At 37.4% G+C, this 22,182-nt stretch overlaps 1 long non-coding RNA gene across 3 annotated transcripts in view; it reads right to left on the bottom strand.

Annotated features, from left to right (window-relative positions):
• Positions 1–22,182, bottom strand: part of LOC131526362 (uncharacterized) — a 142,923-nt gene that overhangs the window by 92,972 nt on the left and 27,769 nt on the right. For 2 of the 3 annotated variants that reach the window (XR_009267435.1, XR_009267436.1), the window contains 3 exons: positions 21,524–21,926; positions 11,217–11,336; positions 11,005–11,115 (listed from right to left, as the gene is read on the bottom strand). This is a non-coding gene — a long non-coding RNA (uncharacterized LOC131526362). The remainder of the gene's footprint in view (positions 1–11,004; positions 11,116–11,216; positions 11,337–21,523; positions 21,927–22,182) is intronic. The other variant, XR_009267437.1, reaches the window with a different exon arrangement.

Raw genomic sequence — 22,182 nt, 5'->3', positions numbered from 1 at the left:
TTGTTTTGCATTATTGTCCGGTTGGAAGATCCAAACATGGCCCATTATAAGATTTCTACCAGAGTCACTTTTTGATTTTTTATCTGTTGGTATTTGATAGAATCCATGATGCCATGTGTCTAAACAAGATGTCCAGGACCTCCAGCAGAAATATAGGCCCACAACATTAAAAATACAGCAGTATATTTCATTGTACACATGGGGTATTTTTTATCCCTGTGTTCACCAAACCCATCTTGAGTGTTTGCTGCTAAAAAGCAGCAAATTTATTTATTATTAAAATATTTTTTAGTTTCATCTGACCATAGAAGCCAGTCCCATTTGAAGTTCCAGTCGTGTCTGATAACTGAATATGCTGGAGTTTGTTTTTGGATGAGCTAGGAGAATTTTTCTTGAAACCCTCCCAAACAACATGTGGTGCTGTTTGACAATTTATTTTTAAGGTTTTCTGACCCCGAGACTCAACTATATTCTGCAATTCTCCAGCTGTGGTCCTTGGAGAGTCTTTAGCCACTCAAACTCTCCTTCTCACCGTGCATTAGGACGATATAGACACACGTCCTCTTCCAGGCAGTTTCTTAACATTTTATGTTGATTGGAAATTCTTAATTATTGTCCTGATGGTGGAAATGGGAATTTTCACTGCTCTAGCTCTTTTCTTAAAGCCACTTCACTAATTTGTGAAGCTCAATTATCTTTTGCTGCACATCAGAAATATATTCTTTGGTTTTTCTCATTGTGATGGATGATTAAGGGAATTTGGGCTTTGTTTTCCCTCCTATTTATATTTCTTACTATAGAAACAGGAAGCCATGGCTGGATAATTTCATGTTCATAATTACCCTGGAGTGCTCAAAATTGTGAATATGAATAGGAATGTACTTCAGATATATTTTACTTATAAGAATTTCTAGGGGTGCCAATAATTGTGTCCAACGTGTATTTGAGAAAAATATTTATTTCATAATGATATTTCCACCCATTTTAAATTCTTATTATCCAATGAAAGGTTAGATTTTTGTGAATTTTTTAAATAAAAGATCAAAAGGATTGACAATGCAGATTAATTTTCACAGCCTTCTTTGTTCATATTTACCAATGGTGCCGATATTTTTGGCCATGACTGTAGCACTCCTCTGACATATCCAAATTTAAGCATCCTGTCTTGCTCAAAAATGTCTAAAACCAAGAAAAGCTTCACCCCAAAACAAAGATTTCTACAGTCAGTGGCACTTTTAAGGGTTAAAAAAAAGAATACGTCATTAAAATCCAGCTCGGGTCTCTCCAAAGCTGTATCCACCTGAAACCCTGAACGAACTAGGCAAGTAAAACTCAGAACAAGCTGACACTCAAACTACCTTAATTACACTCCACCCAAGCGTAAACACAGATTACCCTCGCCAAGACATGAGGAGCATTTACACTAATAGATGGGCACACCGTTGGGACATTTTGCCCCAGAGGAGGGCAGGGATTGTGATGGGGCTGGTAGGGGCTGGTAAGGGCTGGCTGCTCTGCCCTTCCCCCTAAGCAGCCCCTCGGCAGCCATTTTGTATGCTAGACTGGGCGGCAGAGAGAGAGATGGTCATACTGAGAGCCTCGCCTCATCTGCCTGGCCTAATGATGGCACTCACCTGCTGTTTTACTGCCTCCACGGGGGCTAAATACTACCCCTCAGCTCTCTCTGCCTCGCTCTTTCTCTCTATCAATCTGTATCTATGTATTTTATCGGTCTGTCAGTCTCTCTGTCTTTCTCACAACCTGTCTCTCTCGCTTTAGTTCCTTTGTCTGCATGTTCTTTTCTCCATCATTCTTCCACACCTCTCTTGTCCTCTCTACACTCCTTACTCGCTTTTCCCACCTCATTGCTTTGATGAACTTTTTATGGTCAGCACCCATAAAGACCTCATCAAAAACCACAAGGGTTCAGACAGTTTAGGGCTAGAGCTAGACCACTAAGGCTTCAGAGATGAAAGAGCAGACAGAATGACAGCAATACATCTCCCGGTTGGATGGAAGAGGCTGGTGGAATAACCCAGCACGTCTGTCTGAGGAACAGCAGAGAGAGAGAGAGAGACGTATAAGTCAGAAAAAAGAGGGATACCATTTTAATGTGTATGCAGAGACTCGGATGATGGAATAAACCCTTATGAGAGCCTCATATTGCACCCATATTTACTGTAATTGCAGAAGTGAATCCTCTAAATTATAGTTGTGTGTGTGAAAAGAATACATGTGTTACTATCGAACTTGCGATGACTGATACAGGCATGTAAAAAGACTCATTTTGTGCATGAATAATACAACTCTTTCTGCAGGTTACATCATCAGGTAGTGACAGACGACTGTCTTTATTAATCATGTCATTCAAACTGATTCATTTATACACACTGATTCATTCAGGAATGAAAGAGGTAACTGTCTTTATGAATGAGTCATTGAATTATTCACTTATCCAATTCGTCCAACATTCATTAAATCATTCACTCATTTGATTTGTTAAAAAAATTCAGTCAGTCACAAAACACCACTACAGTCTGTATTGCTCAAATACATGTAACAGTTTCACTGACTTTGTTTGAAACTGGTTTCGCTAACAGAGTGAAAACAGACCAAGTAACTGTTCATATTCTGTCTAAAATGTAAGTTACTCAGTAGTAACTTAAGTAATTTATTGTTTATTGAACTGTGTTAATGCAATATTGTGTTATTTTAAAGCACATTAAACATGTGTCTCCTTTCTTTGTTGCAAGCAAATATTGCATTGCTTCTTGACTCAGCTTTGTTACTCTCACCATCCCTGCGGTTTATGTTGCCAAATCTTGCTAGAAAAATCAACAAACAGGTCTGTCAAAACAAGCTCAAATTAAGCAAACTGTCTCATCATAAACTTTAAAGGGCACCTATTATGTCCCTTTTTACAAGATGTAATATTGGCCTTGCGTGTCCCCAGAATGTGTCTGTGAAGTTTCAGCCAAAAATACCCCACAGATCATTTATTATAACAGCTGGAAAATGTCAATTTTGGGGTGTGTCTAAAAAAAGAGTTGATTTGGAGTGAATGGCTTTAATGCAAATGAGCTGCATATTCCCGCCCCGTCTCCAGAAGAGGGCATCGCGTGTAAGTCTCTCTGCATTGCATTTCTACAGCAATAAACAGCCTGTAGATGCAACATAACAGAGCAAGAGAACAGCGTCAGCGTTTAGCCGTACATATGGGAAGTCAAGTGGGACGAAACAATGCAATGTTATAGAGCTCACGCCGTGCTGACCTATCATCGGCACGAATCAACTGACCGAGCCGCGCGAACGAATCTCGAGCTACGAACAGCGCAAACTAATCTCACAAGTACGGCGCTGATCAGTTAAAAATACTTAATGTACGCAGACAAATATGGTTAAAACGCTAAGCACTATAACGACATGACATTCACAAAGGAGTCTTGAGTGATACACCTTGAAAAATGAAAGTAATCCACAGCGTCCTCAGCAGCTCAGATGTTGGGAGAAAATGAAGACTCTTATGTTCAGTCTTACATCCAAACACCGAGCACCGGGACTGCTTGCGAGACATTGTTGACGTTACAGCTGCTCGTGTGCGGAGAAAATGAAGGACAGCGTAACCGCTGAGGGCGGAAACTATAGCAACGCAGGGCTGTCAATTAACCCCCGTGGCTGAAATGTGACGTCACACTGCGGTGAGAATCAAAACGGCAGGCCTAGTGAGACTGACTTGGTTTAAAGGGGATTAAAAAATGAGGAGTGGGAGAATTTTTATTATTGTAGGGTGGCTGTGTTCACACACTGCCAACACACATTTATGTCCAAAAATGATTTTGCATAATAGGTGCCCTTTAAATGAGCTCAAATACATGACGTTATAAAGGGTTTTAAAATAAACCAATAAAATATTATTGGATACAAAATATTATTTTATATTCTGTAAAGTCGCTAAGAATACAAAACTACCGGACATTAAATAGTTTAAACTGTTGGCACCCTTTTTTTTGTTTGTTTTGTTCACTACCCCGAGACCCCAAAACAGTTTATTTATCACTTTGTCTAACACTGAAATTCTGGAATGCTGCATACACACATACAAACTTTTTATTTGCCATATTTACATACAATGTTGCATATAACTGTTGCATGGGCACCAGCACCATTTCGGTGGAAAAGAAGTTTGTGTGTGTGCACAGAATAGGATTAAGCAGTCAGAAGAGTGACAACCGTATTTAGTTTCTGTGTATATGTGGCCAGTGAGATGAAGGAAGCGTTAATACATTCATTAGTTGTGGTAAAGGGGATAACCGGGGCAAACGGGGTTTAACGATGACGCCACGAAGGCTTCACGCTTTCATATTCAGGATCATCCGATTCCAAACGTCTCTTCTACATCACTGCTCAAAGATGACTCAAAATCCAGCTTCCTCTTCCAGCATGAGTCAGTCATCAAGATCATCTAGGTTGTGAGAAGGAAGCCCAGAGGACTTCCTGAGCAGGTGTTTATGAAGAATGGTGATTTTGATGACTATAAATTTAAAAAAAAGAGGAACTAAAAATAGGCCGGCACATCAGCAGAGGAGACAGGCTGAAATTATTGCGCGTCCTGAGCGACGGCAACTTTCCTGCTTTCGCTGGAGTCTGTCAGAGCTCAGGAGGCCTTATGGGAAAGAGGCGAGCTTGACAACATGTCAATATCACTTTAGGAATGTCTGTTTGGGAAGCTCTCAGGGATATATCACATGATTCCAGAGCCTCGCTCAGAAAAAGGAGAAGACAGATTTGATAGCCTTGGAAAAGTGTGTACTTGATCTGCGAGGCCGCAAAAAAAGACAATTAAAAAAAGAGAAAGTAACAATCCTTTGTTTATCACTGTCAACACATTTACTAGACCAGACACGGCGTCTAAGTTCTCGTCTATGCAGAAGGCTGTGGCAGGTTGCGTGATAGGAGAACACTTCTCACTTCTCTTTGTGAATTTATTCAGACAGACAGAGAGAGAGAGTTTACTGCTGCTACACCTCCCTCTTAAATCTGTCACTCACTGTCTCCTCTGTACGTGTCAAGATGATTGAATACAAAGTCTTATTTACGCTGACAACTTCAGCCGCTGCTCAGCCAAGCACAACAAACAGCGCTCTGAAACCCGCAGTCAAAACTAAAAACAGCTCTTGCTGCTGGAGAGAGAGCGCTGCCTTCCTTTCCCATCCCTTCCCACACACACACACACAGAAAGTTGAGCAGCTCTTGAAGCGCTGATGTTCTCTCATCTCGCGCGAGACCGGTGGACCCCGAGTCTCTGGAAACATGCACGGAAATATACAGAATCTGTGGACCAACAGCAGCTTGTGGCAGTTCAGACACTCTCAGGGATGTGACCAGTGCTAGTGTGCGATTTTTACAGTGGCCTTCAAGGGCTTTTCAAGAGGAATTTCAACAGGTAATTTTCAGGCCGCGATTTGATTTAGTTGGCCTTGCACAGTGTAAATTCTTTCAGCAACTATAAGAACAGATAGCAACTATTGTAAAAAAATTTGTGATGTGTAAATATACAATGAAGTAATAAGTGTTGGGGGTAACGCATTACAAGTAATGCTAGTAATGTCATCAGATTACTTTTTCAAGTAACTAGTAAAGCAATGCATTACTTTAAAATTTACAGTGAAATATCTGAGTTACTTTTTCAAATTTTTAGTGTAAAGTTTGTTTTCCCTTTTATTCACTGACAACTCTCCTGTCCCAATGTTGAGAGGACTTGTGAGTGAGATGCTGAGACTGAGGCACTTCCTTCAGCCTGAGGCTTATTCATTTAACTTTTGGTGTGAAAGAGCCTTTATAGTTGCCAAAAATAAACATTTTGGGTTTTTTTCTTATTAAAAAAATTACCGTAATGCATTACTTTCCATAAAAAGTCACTAATGCAATTAGTTACTTTTTTATGGAGTAATGCAATATTGTCATGCACTCATTTTCAAAGAAACTTCCCCAACATCTGACTACATAATGTTTTAGATTTAGATCAATTTATTAAGGGAGTCTAAAGAGACCATGGAGTGATATGAGAGTAAACAGACTCTATGCAAGGAGTTTTGCATTTGTCATTCAACATCTCAGTGGTTATGTGAAATTTTGCCCATAGCAAACTAACATGCGCTATAGCATCTAGACAGGTGATCTGAACAAACCTATCAAAAACACTGGCTCTGTTACAAGTGTAAGCCTTTGCACAGCACAGATACCTGTAGAGAGGGGAATTCACTCTCAACTGCATGTTATTATGGAAATGCATCCTATTCTACAATTTATAGACAAAAAAGCCTCTTCAGAAACAGACTGATTACACCGTAATGCCAGAAAAAAAAAATATATAGAAATAGGAATCTTTTTTTTCTTGTAGACATCAGGCTTTACAATGCATCACCCAGCCAGACAATATTCACTTTATCAACTGCTGAAGCAATAAAGAAGCTTTATTTACAGCTAATAAGCAATTATCAGCACTGAAATCAATCTCTTTAGTTAATAACACTGTATGGTCTATTATCTATAGATTTCAAATATTTTAACCTATTAACGTCCATATATTTCCACAGAGATGTCTTATGTGCATAAGCTTTCATATGAACATACAATGCAGTGCTTCAATGACTGGTGGCACATACACTGTCTATATATAGAAATTCCGATAGAAAAATATGCAAAGATTGAGATAATAAGGGTTTTTTGTCCACCGCTTACTAGTTCCCAGGTGCATTTCTATGTAAACATGAAGAAATGGGAGCATGAATTAAACACTACCACATGACACATTATTCTGCAAGTTGTCAAAAGCCCTTCCTCAGGGTTTTAAAACATCTATAGTCAGCCAAAAATGTTTACAAATGGAAAAAGAATGGCAAAGCCTTTGGCAACTGTAGTTGCCCGCAGGCTTAAATGGATGTTCTGTCCCACCTTAGCCCATCCTGTCCTCGCCTTCCCTGTTCTGGAAAAGTTTTACTCAAAACACATATAATGTTATTTATAACAATATATATTCCCTATTTGTTCTTTCTTTGTGAGTGAAGGCAGAAGACACAAAATTTTGATAACTGCAGGCAGAGAATAACAGATCTTGTCCTCTTAATTTATTTATAAAAGAACATTGTATGGACACAATACAAGAAAAGAAGAAGATAACAAGACAAGGAGAAGTAAACTATTTTGATAGGCTTTTCTGGATCTTTCAAAGCCACTTAAGAAAAGATTTTAATGTTTGTCTCCACACCTTTCTATCACATACTCAAAACTGAACTTCTGAATAGGTCTGATAGAGCACCCACTATGTTCTATGGGGTGCAATTGTCCTCTCTGTGTCCTTTTGGGACAGAATATCTGAAAAGTGAAATACACATAGCCATCCCGTGGGAAAAAGAAAGAACTGAAGAGGATATCAGAATACTGTATTTTTTTCTTTTGCATCCCTACAACGAAGACCTATTCATATGTCTTTGACGAAGAAAATCTAATTGAAGAAAAAAAACTCCATTGGGATTAAGTGCTGTATATATAATTTAGAGCAAAATGGCCCCCTCTGCTTCCATAAGAGGAAAAAAAGGGACATAATCTACTCTTCCCACACTGCTTTTTCTGCAGTTTATTGGCATCTCACTTAAACTTTTCCTGAAATCGTGTACAAATTGAAAAGTTATTTTTGGTGAATTATACAGTGTGTTAAAAAAATTTAAATAACTTGAAGGAAAAAAATTATATCATGTAATATAAATATACAACCATTAAAATTATCACAAGTGACTTCCACAGTAATGGCTGCTGAAAATTCAGCTTTACCATCACAGGAATAAATTATATTTTAAAATATACTAAAATAGAAATCCGTTACACTGAATTATAATAATATTTCACAATATTACTGTTTCTGCTGTTTTTGATCAAATAAATGCAGCCTTGTTGAGAATTCTTTCAAAAACATTTAACAACTCTTACCAACCCCAAACTTTTGATTTGTAGTCTGTATACAGAAAAGTAACATTTATAATTTTTTTTTTTTTTAAAAACAACACACTCGTACTTACATTTATGTTTTGAACCACTGTAAACCACAAGGGTGCGTTCATAACAAAGCATCAATATGATGGCTGACATGGTGCCGATACCACAAACCCTCTCTCAAACATTCCAAATCAACTGCCTGCACAAGTTTTTAAGTTTCGTAAATTCCCAACAACTCCTATTAGGCGTCCTTTTATTCACGCTTTCCAGTTTGAGCGTAATAACGCTGGTATCAGCTCACACCAAATGAGCGCAGATGAAAGCCTGAACCGAGAGTCGGAACTTTCATGTCTCCGCAGAGGCTCAGAGGCTCTAACTGCGGGCATTCTCGGATGGGGTTTACTGTGGTTTGTTTATAGGGGCTGAAGGGTAACCATGGCAGGCAGTGACTGGAAGCCCTCACTCGGGACAGGAGAGAAGTCAGATCCACTCAGACCCGGGCTGATTCGATTAAACAACCACTGAGGTCCGCCGCTCAGGTTCGCTTTCCACATACAGGGCCGCGTTGGGCCACGGAGACCAAGGCCCCAGCAGGGGCCGTCTGTCCATTCAAAAGAGAGAGAGGAGAAAAAACATCATTTATTTAGAGTGTTTACTGTTTACTGTTTCTACCGGGCCTTAGAGAGGAAATTAATTTTTTACAATTTTCCCCTAAGTATAAAAGAGCAGGCGAACTCTAGGGTATTCAGCTTCCAAAATGATGAACAGTATGAGTCTCTTTGATTTTCATCACCTTTATCGATGACAGATATGATTTTCCTCTCCTCTCCCAGTGTTATGAATATTTCACCATAAAGTGCCTGTCCATTTACTGTAGGGTGGCAGGAGCCAAATGTAGATAGAAGGGTCAGTCAATTCTCTCTGTCTGTTTAATAAGATCACACACATTAAAGAATCTGTGATAAAAAGGAGGCTTGTCCAAACACATATGCATTGTCAAATCATGAACAAGGTAACAATGCTTTGTTATTTTTTTGCATACAAGGAGGGAAAAAAGACGTTCATATATGCTCCTGTGGTCTAGAGAAGATTCTTGAGACTGTCAGTGCTGTACTGTATTACAGAATAAAGATACTTACAAGACCACTAAGTATTTTGATTTTTTAGGGTCTGTTATATGATTTATGATAACAGCATTAGTCAAACTTTAGTTAGTTGCAGTATTAATTTTTACTCTATGTTTTAGACATAGAAAATGTATTCAACATTTTGCCAATATTTCATCATGTCATTATCATCATTTTAGTCCATTTTACTCTGCTTGAAGTGGCATAATTTCACGCTAATGTGCAAATTAGTAAAAAGATGTCAGGCCAATTTTTAACCAAACTGTCAAAGATGTATTAAAATAGCTAAAAACATAAAAGACTCAAACACAATAACTATATATTAAACTGTACTCCTGAAATTGTCACATGAAGTTATACTCAAGTGTGATCTACTTTTTAAATCTTAGTTATTGTTGTGAATATTTACTATATCAGATTGGAAATCATTCTAATATGCTGAATTTGGGACTTGGGAATTTGAAAACTGTTGTGCTACTTAATATGTCTGTGGAAACTGTGATAGATAGTTACTTTCAGGTTTATTTAAATATTTTATTTAAATTTCATTTGAAATAGAAATCTTAATAAGTACATCAATTTAATGTGTCTTTGCTGAATGAAAGTGCAATTTCTGGAGGAAAATAAATAAATAAATAAAAATATAAATAAAAAAAACATTATAGATTATAAAATAAATTTGTTAGTGTGCTTGTTTTTTGTATTCCGTTTACAGCGGTTCATAGATTTTTGTTCTTCATCTTTTTTTTCTTCTTTTTTTTTTACTTTTCTTCTATTAAAATCACCGTGCATTCTTTTGTATCTTGTATCTAAGTAAATATCAGATCTTAAAATATAAAACTTGACCTAACACACGTATACACCAAAAAATTCCTCTCTAATCCACAGATGTGTATCATAAACAATCAGGTTTTGACCCACTCTATCCCACAACGCATTTAAAAACAATAGCGATCAGCTCGATACTTCAACACCAAAGGTATAGTTTAAAATGGCCCCAAAGCATCCAATCAAGGGTGTTTAAGCTCAGCCTAATTTACCGCCGAGGCCCCAAAGCGTTGTTTGATTTAAAATCGAACTCTTTGAGAGTCATAAGAGGCCGTGAGAGCACCGGCGCTTCTAAATGACAAGCTGACTATTACACCATAAAGCACCGCCAATTTAAATTGCAAAACAGGTTGCCAGGTCTCTTCAGAAGCAATATCTGTGAGTATTTCGCAAATGTACGAAATAAATATAAAAGGGAGCGAAATGTAAATGAGGGTGACGGAGGACTACTTTGAGGCGAGTAGGTAATGCTGCAGCTATTCATCACGGTGGAGAAAGAAAGCACCCGCATTCGTCCTTAGCATATTCTAATGAAGGCCATCATGCAAATGAGCGTGACCTTTTCTGGGCTTTTTTTATTCAAGTTCACATTCAATGGAGAAATGTGTACATACGCTAGGCAAGCAAGCAGACGCAGACACGCGCACACCCAGAATTATATCGAGGCATAACAAATACTCTCCCCCTCTTCAGCCGAAACACCATAGTGACTAATTACAGCAATCAATGAGAGTACAAACAGAGCGAGCTGCAGCTGTGAGAGAGGCAGGCCTGTCTGTTAGGACCGGACCGAGCGATTTCAGTTCGCCAGGATTTCAGGAACTGGCAGGAAGTATGTTGACGAGTCAGATATGACAGGGCTGTCTTTCTCCGGCCTTCTTCTCACGCAAGCCGGAAAGGCCGTCAAACAAATAAATAAATAAACACCCAGACCCAACTGCCAGTAAAGTGTAATTGACAGCGAAAGTTACATACCCTTACAATGACTTTGAACTTTTCCGCTTGTAAAGATTAGGCATAAATATTGAAATATTGAAATGGAAGATGCCCCGCTTACATAGATGAAGCTGAAAGATGGAGGAAGAGGAGGTGGATGGAGGGGTGGTAAGGAGGGTGGGGGGCTGGTTCGGTCTCTCCTGTGCATCAGTAAGCAGACCGGGCCTCCTCTCTGCACAGACAGTTATGGATAGGAAACATTATCAGCCATGGTAATTAAAGGCAAAACTTATACATGCTGGGAGGGTGGAGGGGGGCGTCACACACACCCACCATTTATCACACACACTGGCTCTGGCAGAGAGCAGATGAGGTGGACCGCTCCACCTCTACAAGCTTTAACACGCTTGCGCTGGTCGAACGCTTAGGAGGTTTTTGCCCCGTGTTGTGATCCTGAGAAACAGAACTCACGTTAGCATGAAAAACTAGTTGTAAATACAATTAAATGGCAATGCAGAGGAGACAATGCATTTGGCTTTTGAATAATTGCATAGACACAGAAAAGAAAAAGCATGTATAAGATCTCTTTAATATCTAACTCTTTCTTTTAAGCAGAAATAAGATTAAATGGTGAGCAAATACAGATTTTTCTACGCAGGAAAAGACTGGTAATCTCACATGTTTCTCCTCTAGAATTTAATAAAGTTGCAAACTCTGAACAAATTTACTAAAATACCCAGTCTTAGATTGCAATATAAATCAGTGGTTCTCAACCAAGGGACACATTAGGGGGCCTCAGCAAACTTCCAGGGGGCCACAGGATGACTTGAATTAATAAATTAATATTGATTTATTAAAAAAAAAAAAAAAAAACGAATGTAAATTAAAATGCTAAAATACAAATAACTTCAAGATTTAAACTACAATCATATTCTTTCCCCCTTCAAAAAATACTGCTCTTATTGAAGAACATTGAGAACAGTTGTTTAAACAGTTGCTGAACATGTTTAATTATCAATATTATTCAATAAAAAGATTGAAAACAAGCAGCCTTTTCATATTGAGAATATATCAGAAAAAAAGGGTTTATCAAAAAAAAAATTTTTTAAATGTTGAAAACCATTGAAATTAATTCAATAATTTCTCATTAAAAAATTGCTCTCAGACCATTTTATATGGGTATTTATTGCAAGTTTCATTGTTTATTTTCCCCTAAAGAATTACTAAAAAAAAAAAACACACATCTGAAACAAGTTTCCTGCACCAAGGAAGGCGATGCATCTTCTTGATGGCCAGCCTTGCAATTCTTTATTTGATAACTTCTTGAAAACATCTTGAAACTTTTGTATTATCTCACCACACTCCTTGTATGTTGTATGTGTGCAAAAGTATCACCACTGCTAAGCTTTACTACACTCTTCTCTTGAGTGTTCAGTATTCAACCTGGAAGTCTGATGGTACTGAACAAACTGCGAGGTCTGCACATTGGTCCTCTACGCCAGGCCTCTTATGCTACTCTATTCCCACATCTCCTGATACTCACATTAAACATGCATGCACACTTATGCTGCATTACAGTGCGTAGACTTGGTTTAATTCTAAAATACTATTAATGTTTTACATCAACATTCTGTAGATGTTAAAATACTGCAATCATATACAGTGGGTTACACACATAACACATTAAAACCCAGCCACAACACAGAAGTTGAGCCTGGACCCACAATCTACAGTCATGGGAACAGAGTAAAGCACATATATGAGAATGACGGGGAAAAGGGCAACCAAGGATCATGATGCCCTGTGTGTATGTGTGTCAGCCCTGAGATGAAGCACCACTCTGGCACACTTCACGTCATGGAGAGAACATCTCCAGCCTGCCAGGACCAGTCAGCACCAGCACTGTCACAAACACGCACTCACACATGCTCTCTGGGTTTCTCGCTCTCTCACTCACACACACATCTACAGGCGTCCTGCAGATACCGACACTGTGCTGGAACAGCAGGAATCCAGCACATCACATTACCATCAAAACCTGCACTGCCGAGACAGGTCGGTGTCATACACACTTTGACATACACACAGAAAGAAAGAAAGAAAGGAATAAAGAAAAAGAACAAGAACAAGAAAGGAACGCAACCAGAAAGAAAGGTAGGAACAGATATGAAGGAAAACAAACAAACAGAAAGGAACACAGACAGAAAGAAGGATCATACAAAAAGAAAGATGGAACAGATATAAAATGAAAGAATTAAAGAACATAGACAGCAAGGATGGGAGTCAGACATAAAGGAAGGAAAAAGGAAGGAAGGTACACTAAAAGGAAGGTAGAAGTACAGACAGGAAGGAAGATAGACAGATCAGAAAGGAATGACGGGAGGAACAGACAGACAGAAAAGAGACACAGAAGGAAAGAAGAAAGGAAGCAATACATTTCCATTTGAAATGTTTTTAAATCCTGTTTTTCTTTCCTGTAATTATATTTCCTATTAAACCAGGATAGTCTTTTTATATATTTGAAAGACTGTACATTATAAATGTGTTCATCTGCTAAACGTGATTTTTTTGTCAACTTTCAGGAGCACACTAGCATACTGAAGGCCTACAAGCCCAGTTTTGATTTGGTCTCTAATAACACTCAAGACAAGGAAACAGGAAGTGGCAAGAAGACTTTCCAGCCATTGAGGGCTTACAAGGACAGCGGCTGGCATACAGAAGGACATGAGAGGACGAGTGCTGTTGATTGAAGACATCAATGATACCCTGCAAATGATCTCACTACATAAAACTTTTACAAGTAAAGGGGCATTTGGGACCCATCACACACACACACACATGCATATGGAAAGTGAGATGGCCAGTACGGAGCGGTAGAAAGCAAACTGAAGCGAGAGAACGTGAGAGGAAGAGATGGAGAGACTGATAGGCGCTGATCTTCATGATAAGCACTCCTGACAACTTGTGAGAGGTTTGCTGGTAGGACACTAATTGCCAGTGAAAGGTGACCGGGAGAGAGGCAAAGCAGCTCAGCTCAGATAGGCCTCTCGCCTCGGTCCGACATGATACCCTACGACAGCACACATCCTCGTATCAAAAACCCAACACACACACTTGACACCAACCCATCACTCTCTGCAAAAACTGCGCACTGATACTCCCCTGGCACCCAGGGAAAAAAAGGAGGGAGGGCGAGAGGCGAGGATACGAGAACGAGAGAGATGAATCGTATTGACAGGTAGCCCACGGTGGTGAGGTTGAAGTTGAAACTGCCTGGGACGAAAAAGGAAGGTGAGACCCATGAACTGAGTGCCATTTAACTGGCCAAGACTGAACCTTTTCCACTCATCTTCAAAATTACGTACAGAAGCCAGAGGCACACGCAGCATTCACATGAGTGAAAGAACTATGGGTAATAATGTGAAGATTCAAAGACTCAATGGTAATTAGTGGTGCTTGCTGAGGACTTTTATACTGTCCTATAGTACAAAAGCATTTATTTAAAAGGGAGAATGAAGTCTTGACGTATTGAGCATCACTGTTTAATAAGCATTTTCTAAGAATAAGTTTCAAGAATAAAGCATTATAAGATTAAAGTAAAAAATTGAAGAATAATTAAAGTATTATGAGATTAATGTAGTAATATTTTGAAAATAAAATCAAAATAATGAGATTAATATAGTAATATTTTGAGAATAAATAAAAAAATATATGCAAATAAAGTTAGTGTTTTGACAATAAATTCAAAATCAGCATAAGAATAAACTGGTAATATTTTGATACAGTAGTAACATTTTTACAGTATTCGGTAGGTACGATTTTTTTTTATGTTTTGGCAGGAAGTCTCTTATTCTCACCAAAGCTGCATTTACTTGATCAAAAATACTGTAATATTGTGAAATAGTATTACAATTTTAAATACCTCTTTTCTATTTTAGTCAATTTTACCATGTCATTTATTCCTGTTGTGTCAAAGTTCAATTTTTACATGATCCTTCAGAAATTATTCTAAATGCTGATTTGATGGTAAATAAATGATTTTGTTGTTGTTGTTGTTATTATCAATGTTGAAAATACATTGATAATATTTATACACTCTCAGAAATAAAGGTACAAAAGCTGTCACTGAGGCGGTACCTTTTCAAAATGTACACTTTTGTACCCATTAGGTTCAAATACGTACACTTTAAGTATTAATATGTACCTTTAAGGTACCAAAATGGACCCTTTAGGTACAAACATGTAACTTTTGAAAAGGTACCGCGCCAGTGTCAGCTTTTGTACCTTTATTTCTGAGAGTATACTGTCACTTTTGATAAATTTAATGTATATATACAGTATATATATATATATATATATATATATATATATATATATATATATATATATATATATATATATATTCTGTAAATCTTGTAGATTTTTTAACATGCCATTAAACCCTGTTGCACTATAGCAAGCAAATATCTTGAACAACATACACCTTAAGCAAACTTAAAGTAAGCAAACAATACACAACCACCTAGCAATTCCATAGCAACCAATCAGAACACCTTAGCAACTGCATGGAAACACACTAGCAACCACCCGCAAATTATTATTTTCTTTTTTTTTTTTGTGACTTCCTTTTGTACACTTACTCTACAGTGGGTGTATTAGTTTCATGAAATTCAGTAGGAATATTTGCAGTTTTGGCAGGGTCTCTCTGGTCAGAGCTCTGACAGCGATTAGCGTCTGGACGAGAATGAGACATTTCGTCTGGCTGTGTTCTCCGAATCCTCTCCCTGGGCTCGTGAAACAATGCTGTTGAACTGCACCACACATACAGAGCGACAGTGTGAGAGAACTGGCTGTAAAAATATTCCTGGCACCATACATCACCAGCGCAAATTCCATAAGGACAATTTGCAGCTTATGTGGAAAAACAGGTTAGTTATGGAGGTAAGAGAGGTGAAGACAGCAGCAGAGAGAGAGAGAAAGAAGGATGGAAGAGGTGAATTTATTATGGCCCAACAGTTAGGCCATAACTCCTGCGGAGAGGCAGATGTCAGGATGGCGACTGCACTGCTAGTGGACAGTGGCCACAGGAGGATAGTGACGCGTGAAAACCAAAGTAATGGTTAGCCCGTGCTAGCGTGTGTCATAGGTAATCAATGCGAGAGGGAAGTACAGGGTTACAGGGAAAATAAAATGGTCTGGTAGAGTTGCATCAGAGCTGACAGCTCTCCAATAAGAAGATACTCGCTCCTCCCCTTCATCCCATAATCACAGTCCAATCCCATCCAGACCTCCTGGGGAAAAGAAAGTGTTAGGCCTTCCATTTCTGACCTTTTGACCTTCACTCATCATTGTTCCTTCTATACCTTACTTTCGCCTTACTCATTTTCCTCATGTTCCTTCATTTTCTAGTCTAAATGGACCCTTTTCACATTTGCTGGGTAAACTTCTTTAGTGATGAATGGGACCTACAACAAAAATAACTTTTGTGTTTGTATTTGCTCCAATAGTAAAAGAAAAAATCCACAAAAGCGTTTCTATGTCTTTACAGATGAGATAAAAATATTGAGAGATTGATTGCGGTGGTCAGAAAAGAAAAATGAGCAAATTTGCCATTTTATTATAAACACTTAAGCACTAAATTTAAAAGAAATGACTATTTTCTATTTCAGAATTTAATGTTTAAGTCAATTTGATTAATTTATATTAATTGTATTTGCCGTTTCTATGTAATTATTTGTGAAATTTACTTTTTTAGTGAATTTCTTAGTGAAAACTGTTTCAAAGCTATTTTTTAGGATAAATGTACATTTAAAAAATAATTTTTCAAAGTTGTAAATAAACAAAGATTAGAGTACATTTAGCAAGAAATTAATATTTCAATCGTTCTACTTCAAAATTTCACACTAAATATGTTAATTAGTTTCTTAATTATTTGTGATATTTACTAACAATTTCTTAGTTAAAACTGTTTCAAAGCTCATTTTTTAGTATAACTGTACATGTAAAAGTATTTTTTCAAAAAGTTCAAAGATTAAGTACATTTTGCAAGAAATTACTATTTCAGCCTTTCTACTTCAAAATGTCATATTTCATTTAACACGTTCCTTGCAGTTTCTTAATAATTTTTTATTTTTATTAACAATTTCTTAGTGAAAACTGTTTCAAAGCTATTTTTAGTATGTAAAAAAAAACTTTTAATGTTGTAAATACAGTACATTTTGCAAGAAATTAATATTTCAGTTTTTCTACTTTACAATTTCACATGAAATTTTTTATGATATTCTTTGTGATATTTACCAACAATTTCTTAGTGAAAACTATTTCAAAGCTAACTTTTTTCAAGTAAATATACACCGAACAAAAAAAATATTTTTCAAAGTTGCAAATAAAAGAAAGACTAAATAAAAGCTACTATTTCAGTCTTTCTACTTCAAAATGTAGTTTAATGCAACATGTTTTTGCCATTTCTTCTCAATTATTTGTGAAATTTGCTAACAATTTCTGAGTGAAAATCACTTCTACGTCCATTTTCTCAGTGTACATTACGTTTTATTAAAAAATGAAAAGATCTAGATGTTAACAACTGTGGAAACGCAACATTAGAGTCGCTGAAAATGCAATCCTAATGCGTCCTGACGAGACACCATACTTCCCTATACCGCTAATGCACCGCAGCCCGTCCGGGCCATCCTTTGTGGCCTAATCCACCTGGCGCAGAATCTTCCAGAAGTCTCTCTCTTCCCTCTCTCTCTCTCTCTCTCTCTCTATATATTGATCTGGCTGGTGTGTGGAAGCTGGATCTCTTTACAGTGTGGTGCCAGACTGTTGGAGCCAGTGCTCTGGATGTCTGCTCTCACTAGGACTGATGACGACACCCTGAGGATCCTCTCCACATGGACCTGAAATAATAAAACCCCGCTCGCGCCCTCCATCACCCTCTCAGCTGTCGATACATGTGCTGCACACGCTGAAATATGCGAGGACATCATGCCCGCACATGAGGAGACTGTGATGGTATTTATGTCGTGTGGCTGGAATACAAAAAGCCTGTTTGTGAATGTCAGTTGCAAAATTGCTTTTTTGATGCTTCAATTTATAAATGAAACCACGTAAGAAGGCCTGAGATCAGTCAGAGGTTGCTATAACCGATCATGTTATTCATTCCAGAGGGCTCAAATAAATCTGACTGAACAGATGAGACAGCTAATGACTGCAAAAGGGTTTGCAGTTTTTAAATTTAGGAGTGCCATAATAATAAGATGATGAGTGTTAGGAAGCAACGAAAATACAAAACTACTAAACTACATTTTAGAATAGCTCAGAAGTAGCTCTCTCTCTGGAACAGAATAGAATAGATGTGAGAATTATGATTTATTTTAGCAAGGCATTTTGTTCAGATTAATCATTTCAGTGAGCTGGGGAAAAAAAATTATTCATTTACATAATCATTCATTATTACTCAGTTGTGCAACAAAGTGATGTTTTCTTCTCTTAATGTAAATATTTAAATTAAATGAAGAAAATAAATCACAAATTTAAATAGAATTTTAAATTGTATTTATTCAAATGATTAAATTATTTAAATCTGTGATTTGTTTTCTTCATTTCACTTTGCTAATAATACACATACACACACACACACATACATATACACATATACATATATATATATATATATATATATATATATACACATATATAATTTCATTTTCAATGTAGGTTTTTGTAGATAGATAGATATAGTAGTATATATAGTATATATTATATACACACACCTACATATCCATACATAATTTGTTACCTACAGTGTTTCTTTACAATACTTACAAACACTTCACATGATGTGTAGCTTAATTTGGCAAGCTAAATTCACAGAGTAGTTTTCTCAACACTAGAGATGACTAAAGGATTTTCTGATTTTATCATGTCTCATTTTCATCCATCTGTGAAATGACATCTCAACATGCCCAGCCATGTTCTTATTTAGACACAAACTGAACTGTGATTTTCACACATTTTTCTGCTTGACCTTGAGAACAAAGCGCTACAGCTGATCAGAGGTGGACACGAGCGCATCCTTTCAGACTTGGTCTCATGAGCATGTGTGTGCGGTCACCACAGCAAACAAACAAAGAAACAAATGACAGACCTGCACAGGAAACACTGCCATTTCTCTCCTAAAAGCGAGAGATTACTCCTCTTACAGTGATCTAAGGGATCCTAAGGGATACTAGACCATTGTCCATTAACTTCTTTTAGGCCATTCATTTCTAAGAGTAGCGAAATGGATTTTTTTAAAGCAAATAAATAAAACCGCCCCAAAAAGCTCACATTAAAATCAATTTCCAGGTGCTGTATAAATGAACGTGCGTTTCCTCATCAACTTGAAAAAAAGAAAAGAAAGAATACTTGATTCTTCTGCTTAAACAGAAAAACAGTTCAGAAGTGTCAAGTGTCAGAGTAATTAAAAAGAGAACTCTGGCCCTCTCCTCGGGTGAGAATCGCTGAAGACATTAAGTTAACAAAAGCACGGGGCAAATAAGAGCCAAGGGAGAAGTGACAGTTATCTGCTAAATTCATAAATGTGGCTTTTTGTATAACGGTAATCATCATCCCTCATGCTGTCATTTTCCATTTTAATTGCTCGCCTCGGTGCTTTGGCTCAGGGAAGCCATTGGAACCCCACAGAGTGCAGTACAGAGCTAGAGAAAAGGAGAGAGAAAAAGAAAGAAAACATACAGGGCCCTGCAATCTGACTGCTTCAGTTTAGGTTACTGCCATGTGAGCGTCTGACAGGTTAATTTTTTGCAATTAGACTGTACTGAGAGCGAGCGGAACAGGTGAGGTCTTCATCGACGCGCATGAAAACGAATGCCGAATTACGGCAATGACAAATATTCTGAACACGAGCTGTAAAGTTTGCCCAACAGGCAAACAGCAACGTACGACGCATAAGCTCGCATGTTGGACCGCTTTTCTAAACTCATAGCTTTCCTGCCACAGAACATGGACTCCTGATTATAGAGAAAAATGGGAGGGAGGAAGAAGAGCGTAGCGAAATGTAAAAGCATAACAGGATAAAAATCAAGTCACAAGGCTAAGCTAACATCATGAGCAGCCCTTCTCATAGTCGCCATGTCGTATATTTTATAAGACATCAAAAAGAACCCAGCGAGACTTCTTTAGATTTCATCCTAATCTCATGCTGTTATCTCTTTCCTCTTCGTCCAAAACCAGCTCATATTTCACCCACGGTATCTTGTTATTTCTATAATCTTGTTCCTGCCCATGATAGATTTCTTAGAGCAAAGCATTTATCATGAGGTTTCAGAAATGAACTTAAGTTTTGCTGTGTCTTAAGTGCGAGTTTGTGGGCTGAATTTAAGGGACAGTAATGTTATTGAGAAGTATTGGTGAGTTTTAGAGGTTTCCGCGCTGTTGTGTTTGGAGGAGATGAGCCGTTAAAAAAAGACGGAGAGAGCAGAGCTTCAAACTATGATAAGAAAAACAACATTTCAGCCGCTTGCTTCTTCATGCCCAGACTTTCAACATTACACCATGTTTTTTGTATTAAAATTCCTTAGCCACAGCTGATGCACTAAATGTCCATTGACTTCTTTATCAACATCGTGATGAATTAAATCAAGCGGAGTGATAAAACAGCAAAAAGTGAAAAATTTCTACAAAGGCTTTGGCTCTTGAATATTTCATGTAACATTTGCTCATTCAGTTTGATTGATTCAGCCATATTTGGATTATAGAACAATTTTTACAGCACTTATTCATTTAGGTTAATGTTAATTAATATATATTATAGTTTATTATTAATTTATGTTAGTTCATAATACAATGGTTGTTAATTAGTTTTAACTTGAAAATGTTAAATATTATGATACACTACCATTTAAAAGTATATTTACTTTTCCTTAAAGTCATAAATACTTGTATTTAGGAAGAACACATTAAACAATCATTTACAATAAAGACATTTACACTGTCTATTTCAAATAAATGCTGTTCTCTTGAACTTTCTAATCATCAAAGAATCCTGAAAAAATGTATCATGTTTCCAGAAAAATATTAAAAAGTACAATTAATACTGATAATAATAAGAAATGCATTTGAGCACCAAATCAGCATATTTAAATCATTTCTGAAAGATTATGTGAGTAAAAATTCAGCTTTGCAATCAAGGGACTAAATTAGATTTTTAAATAAAACATATAGAAAAAAATATTTCACAATATTACTGATTTCACTGTATTTTTTATTGAATAAATCCAAAAACATTTTAAAAATCTCACCGACCCCAAACTACTGAATGGTAGTGTTTGTCAAAATTAACATTAATTAAAGACTAATAAATGTTGTAAAAGTATGGATCATTGTCATTTCATATTAGCTATTGCATTAATTAATCTGAACATATTAAACCTATAGTAAATCTATATCAACAAATCCTAAAATATAATTAATATTGCTTGAAAAATGCAATAACCATAAAAAAAATGAAAGTGTATCATGTCACATCGACATGTAAACTTCCCAAAAGTGTTTCAATACTAACCCAATTTCTAAAGATTTACAAGAAGAAATCCCTTAAATTTAGACTTCAAAAGTCAATGCTAAGAGAGAGATACCTGCTTTGCACTCTTCACTGCTCTGTTCAATCACTTAAAACGTCTACATCAACATCTGGGGCCAGCGTCTTTCTTTCTCTCTCTCTCTCTCTCTCTGCTGGAGTGTTTTTATCAGAGGGTCTGTTTTAAATGTTGCTGACAGCTTCTGCCTCCCTCTCAGTGTAATTATAGGCAGAGGAAGGCTGGGGCTGAGGCAGGGCTGGATGTAGCCAGGCCTGTGTAATGGGGATAATTAACTTACCCTCATCACCCCACTTCAAAGGCCTGCTACAGAAAGAGAGAGAGAGAGAGAGAGAGAGAAAGAGAGAGAAAGAGACTGAAACACTTAGGGGTGGATTGTATCAGCTACTGCGAGTAGGGCTGGGGGTCTCCTGGCCCCATGAAGCCCCCTGGTGTCTAGGACCTTAAAAAGGGAAAAACAGATATATTAGACAAATGAAGGTGCCACCCATACACATACGTGGGGTTGACACGGCACTCAGCATATCCAAAGACACACAATCTCATGAAGGAACGAGTCCCTCCCCTTTTCTTCCTCCTAAGAAGCAGGTAATTGCTGTTGTTAACACCGTCTCTGCTTTTGAGTTTCTAGAGAGAAAAGACCTCTGACAGTGCCGACTTTAAATGCAAATACTTTCCTCGCACTTTCCCCCTTTTTA

Source organism: Onychostoma macrolepis, chromosome 19 (assembly GCF_012432095.1).
Source record: "Onychostoma macrolepis isolate SWU-2019 chromosome 19, ASM1243209v1, whole genome shotgun sequence".
In the NCBI taxonomy this organism is placed as follows: Eukaryota; Metazoa; Chordata; class Actinopteri; order Cypriniformes; family Cyprinidae; genus Onychostoma; species Onychostoma macrolepis.
Note: the sequence above shows the minus strand (reverse complement) of the source record. Positions and strands in the feature narration are given on the sequence as shown.